Raw genomic sequence first — 6297 nt, 5'->3', positions numbered from 1 at the left:
CAAAGCACGCAGTGAGGCCGGTTGAGGCTCTGTGTGGTTTCTGTCCAAAAGCCCATTTTCAGTACAATTAAAATCACCCCCCAAAAATAAAAAAAAAATCATCCCAACTACAGCTATCCAGTGTTACACTGAGTTGTGCCTCTCAGCACCAGCAGTCGGAGCATAAACATTCACTAAAAGCACAGAAAACCGGTCAAACACAGCTCTGACCAGTAAAACCCTTCCTGCAACCAAATGTTCCACTTCCGTAGAAATTGGAGTAAACCTCCTGGAGAACAAAAGACCCATCCCTCCACTAGCTGAGGTGTGATGGCTCAGAAGCACCTCCCCATACCACTCTCTGTTCCAGTCCACCTCCAGACTGGGATCACTGTGGGTCTCCTGAAGAAATAAAACATCCAGGTGCCCTCATAGTCTCAAAGAACACGGCTCTTTTTAAGGGTTCTCTGGCACTGTTAACATTTAAACTGCCCACTTTAAAGGAATCCATCAAATAAAGGGGAAAAAAAAAGAAATGAAAAAAATAAGCAAAGCAACGAACCCATTATGAATTTTATAACCAAGTTGTTGTCGGACTTTCTGCATCTGTTTCCTCAGTCTGTAAACCTTCTGATCGGTCAGGTCAGACTCAGCCCTGTGTTTGATGAGGTGCTTAGCAGACACATAAAAAGCTTTCAAATCAGGGAAATTTGAGGGAATGTGCAGCTTCTTAAAACCTTTAGTCTGGTGCAGAAAACGTTTTAACATCTGAGCAGGATACAGTTTCATGTCTTGACTAGCAGACAGCAAAGAGCTGCCCTGAGACAGTTCACTGCAATCAGACCAGCATCCCTCACTGTCGCTGCCGTTAGACACAGCTGCCCCCGCCGCTGAGACCACCAGTCTGCTGGCTTTAACGCCCACATCTGCAGACGTGGAGCCCCGCTTTCTTCGTTTCAGAGAAACCCCCACCTTCCCCGATCCACGCACTTCAGCATCAACGTCATCAATCCCACCTTCTAGAGGCAGAGGAGCACGAAGACACCATGCTGTCCCGGATGAAATTCGGGCCACAACTATAGACCATGTCATCAACCATGGCCTCACAATGGTGGAAGCAGGTCGCCGAGTGCAGCCTAATGTGCCTCGCTCTACAGTCTCCTCCATCATCCAAATCTTTCGCTGAGAAAACAGGTGTGTAGTCAGTCAATGATGGAATTTTATGTTGTATAGACACTGTGTAAATAAATATATTTCTTGCTCTATGTACATTTACCTATTCATTCAGTGTGACTGTGATAGGCCTGGGATGTTATGATACTAAAAATGACAAGAAAAACATTGGAGAAAATAAACTATGGAACTGTTCCATAAACAATGGAATAGTTTATTTTCTACAGTATTGATGATGATACAGTTTACAGTAGTATTCCAGTCACTGTGCAGTGATACATTACACGGGTGGCAGAGGAAAACTTCTCAATGAACGACAAGAACAAGAGATCTGTAAGATGGTGCTAGCAAAAAATGCCATCACATTGAGGCAGATCTGAGCTGCAATCCTACAAGACAATGCCATATTCCAAAATGTCAACTCTATAAGCATCTCCACAATAGACCGGATATTGAGGAAGCATCAGATGACAATGAAGCAAATTTACAGGGTACCATTTGGGAGGAACTCTGATAGAGTGAAAGAGCTGCTGTACCAGTATGTACATGTAAGTCAGTCACTGGTTGTCCATCATTACAACCTTTTTACAATTAAGCAGTGGTTCCCAAACTTTTTTGGCTTCAGTACCCACCTTACCTGATTTGTGTATCCAGGTAATCCAGGTCTGAAAGTATTTGATTTTTCTCATGCAATTATCATTTTAATCCTTATTTTGAAGAATATAACATACAGTATGAAAAAAGGTTAACTAGCTGCAATTAGTGCCTCTCATGTAAATCTATGTAATACTGTGGGTTTTACTGTAACATTTCATTAGTCATTGATGATTTTCCCCCTCTCCTTTCTGTCAAATACCCCCTGCAGTACCTCTGCATGGGAGTACATGTACCCCAGGTTTGGAACCACTGGAGTAGTGGCCAGTAGTATATTGAACTTGTGGAAAAAATAGAACATTCCTATGTAATTGTATGTAACAGTAGTATATGACTCTTCTGTATGACTGATTTGATGTTTTTCTTTTTTTACGCTATTGTAGAGAATAATGGCATTTGAAGGAAATGAGACCTCTCACATCCTGGTGTTTGTGGATGGAGCTGGCTTCAACCTGGCCAAGGGCCGAAGACGTGGGCCGTAATATTACTGGACACCGGGCCACGGTGGATGTCCCAGGCCAGCGAGGGGGCAATATAACTATGTGTGCTGCCATATCTGAGAATGGTGTGGCCACTCACATCCCCAGACTTGGCCCATACAATACACAGAAGCTTTTCATCTTCGTGGACTGCCTTCATTTTGATTTGATCCCTGAAAATGAGAGAGCTCTCATAGGGCCTCACCTACTACTTTATGCTATTGTATGGGACAATGTGAATTTCCACCGTAGCCCGATCATCAGGGCCTGGTTCACTACTCATCCAAAGATGGTCACAGTGTTCCTACCACCTTACTCTCCTTTTCTGAATCCTATTGAGGAGTTTTTCTCTACTTGGCGGTGGAGAGTGTATGAGCATCGGGCTCAAGATCAGAGGTCCCTGTTCCATGCAATGGACGCTGCGTGTGAAGATATTACAGGAGATCAGTGTAGGTGATGGTTACGACATGCACGCCGTTTCTTTCCTCGTTGGATTGCAAGGGAGATGTGGACGAGAATCTGTGGCCAGACAGACAGCAGCGTGTGGAAGGCCAGCAGGGTGAGGAAGATGGCCAGGAGAGGGAGGGTGAGGACAGCGACCATTGAAGAACTGTTAGTTATGTAACTTAAGCATTATTTACAGCACTGTAGGCTGCATATCATTTTAATTGTCTTTTGTTTGTGTTTATACTATAAAGTATATTTTGCTGTATACATTTTATTTTTACTCTGATGTATGAAAGTTACTTGTGTGTGAATGATAATGGTTACAATTTCCTTGGCAGTATGAGTGCAATGTGTGCTGTTACACCTAAGAGGCTACTCTTACCCTAAAATACTTCTCTTTTTTCAGTTTTATACAAAATTGTATTCTGTTGGCTATACAAAAACAGTACAGTAACCATTGTCAATGAAGGACTGAGCTAAGACTGAAAGGTGGACATGAGGGATATTTCAATGGTCCTCTGCTATAGTGACAAAACATCTAATCATTTATACTTGCAGTGCTTACACAAAGCCAAAGGGACGAAGTATTTTAGGGGCACTGACTGTTTAAATGAGAAGGAAATTTAGTTTTGACACATGAGTGAATTGTTTTGGGAGAGATATGAGCTTTAGCAGGTGAACCATGGTGTTGTGCTGAACCATCCACATTATTTTGGCCAAAGCACCAAGAGTGTTGAGAACGGCCGGTCTGCTTCAAGAAATGAGCCAAAGCAATGGAGAAAAACTGTAATATCAGAAGCCTGTGCTTCCTCCTTCACCACCCAAGTGATGGAGGGCATCTTCTTCCATCATTCGGATAATAATTATTCTCCGGGATCATCTTCCTCAGCGTATCAGATTTTTTTTTAGCCATTTATTAGTCGGTTGATGCCATTTCTTCAAGCTGGGACATAAACTTCGGTTATAGTTGTTTCAAGAACCGGTGGAACCAGCTGTAAAATATCCCTTAGCAGCATGCAAGGAAGCCGACGGGTCGGCGTGCTCTTCATCTCCGCTCCCCTCCTCCCCTGCAGCACCTCTTTTGGATGCAAAAGTCTCATACAAGCGTCTTGAGCTGAGTTTTTGTGATGAATCAGAGGAGTCATGTGACTGAAAAAAAAAAAAAATCTGCAGGTATGTGAACCTGAGAATACGCGGGGTACATCTCCAAGCTGCCCCAGCGCACAGCCCCTTGATGTCGCTCACCTGACTCTCATTGACAATCCCCCACATCAGTCCTAACCATTGTGCTATCCTATGGGGTCAAGATTGACGTGTTCTCCCTACCATGACAAAGGTGGATAAAGGTGGAGAGGATTTCATGTAATCCATGGACACCAGTGAAGATCACATATGATTGAAGAACAGCGTTCAGCGCACTGTCTTGTGGGGTCTAGATGACCTCACTCCCAATGTTAAAGTGCCTAGGATAGCACAAGGGTTAAGCAGTGCACTGAGCCTCGCTCAGTTAGAAGTATTGTTTGTGCCACTCCGCCTGCATTACTGAGCAGTATCTTCTGGCCTTTCTTTCCGTGTTCCTTCAACCTGCTTCCATCGGCCTGTGCTGACCTACAGATGAACTACGAATACTCTAGCCTGCTCTCTGATATTGTTACACAAGCGCCCGACCTCTGCCTGTTCGACCCTGCTTTAGCCCTGTGGACTTTTTCATCGCGTTTGACCTCTGTCATCCTGTCTGTGCAAATAAAACCTGTTGCATGTGGAACCAGCCATCTGCCTGTTTGTGACATACACCTCTAACCTAACATTACTGGTGCAACAAATATGGCGAGCAGTATTGGAGTCATCTTGGACGAGGAAAGCAAAGACAGACATGGATCTAGTTGTCTGAAAGTAGATGCATTATGGTGGAGTTCTAGCGAAATACATCGTGGTCTATATTTGCCAATCTAGTGAGGATTGATGCACACTGGTTTTTCATCGAGACTTCTGGGAAACTTTTAGGGTACTATATTTTGGAATTGCAGATTCGGACAGCACTACATAATGGCGAACGCACTGATGTAGTGCATTAAGTAGAGAGCAGTGAAGGAATTCGGACACAACTCCAGAATTACTGTGAACGCAATTAATAAACTAATTGACACAATTAAAAAAAGACTCACTTAATGCGTCTTATGGTTTGGTACACCTCAAACTTGACTTGAGTTCAAAAATAGACCAAAGTTCCATAAGTGAGAAACGTCTCTTGAAGTATTGTTGATTCTGTGTGTGCATGCATGATGTAACAAATGCTGGCAGATCCCATGACTGAAACCTGAATTGATAAATAACGGCTTACGCTTAATTTTATTTTCTTTCATTGTACTTAACCTCTTTTGACAAGATGGTATTAAGCCAATTATGTAATCACACGTTTCATTCAGAGAGACTCTGGAGCTGGAAGCATATTTAAGCATCAATATCATTTATTTTAATGGCACACTTACTTCAAATAGGAAGAAGTCCTACAGATCATCATGAGTGTTCTATATTATTAGTTTTTTCTTTATGTTCAAAAAATTAATGCAGGGTAATAATGCTGCATTCTCAACAGTGCACTTTTTTTTTAAAGATTTGATGCTTAAAGTCTCCTGCTGAGAACTTAATATGGTAAGATCCTAAATACACGAGGCATAAATAACAAAAAGGTACACACATTAAAACACAATTTTCATCAGAGAGGGCCTTTAACTGAGTTATTTGCTCAGTTTCTAGAAAAAGATGTAATCGTCAAAAAGCTGCTTTTGTTAAAGTCTTCTTTTTAAAATGTGTTCATTCTCCTTAAAAAAAAAAAAATCAATGAGCTTGTGTCATCTGCCAAGAAATGGAATCAATTTGTTTTCATTGACGCAAGTACAAAAGATGTTTTAATTAAAATAAAGTCTGATAAAAGCTTGTTGAAATGTCAGATCTGACGTGGGCCATCATTCACAGCTTCAGCATCCACACATCTTTTCCTCTCTATCTGGACTAACTCTGCTATGTCCTCCATGGAGTTGCCCTTCACTGCAGTAAGTCTTACACTAGATTGGCAATAAACAAGTTTGTGAGTGACTTTGATATTTATCTGCACCCAACATTCATCTGCAGGAAATCAAATTGTGGTAAAACTGCTATCAATCTATAGTCCCCAACCCTAAACATAAAATATCATATTGGTTCTTTTTTGCAGTTTTTATTTTGACTTTGTATTTCTCCATTTTTTTAACGTTATTATTGTATAATATTAACTTTTTAATGTTGCAAAATGTTGAATCTTTTTCTATTTTTATTGTGGCTCTAATACTCTATTGTATTTAACAAATTTATGCTGCAAAAAGAATGACAAAAAAACTCGAAAGTAAAGAGAAAAGGAGGAGCGGAAAAAACAGTGATTTGAGAGCAAGATACACAGGAAACCAGGGAATGTTCAGAAGCTGCTGACCAAATGATTCATGACAAGTGAGCTCAGTGTGCAGACCTCTGGGGTCGCTGGTAAGATAATAGGGATGAGAGGTGAGAGAGATGACAAAAATGAGACCGG

This window comes from Oryzias latipes, chromosome 5, assembly GCF_002234675.1.
Source record: "Oryzias latipes chromosome 5, ASM223467v1".
Classification (NCBI taxonomy): domain Eukaryota; kingdom Metazoa; phylum Chordata; class Actinopteri; order Beloniformes; family Adrianichthyidae; genus Oryzias; species Oryzias latipes.
The sequence above is the reverse complement of the archived record's forward strand: the minus strand, read 5'-3'. Positions refer to the sequence as shown.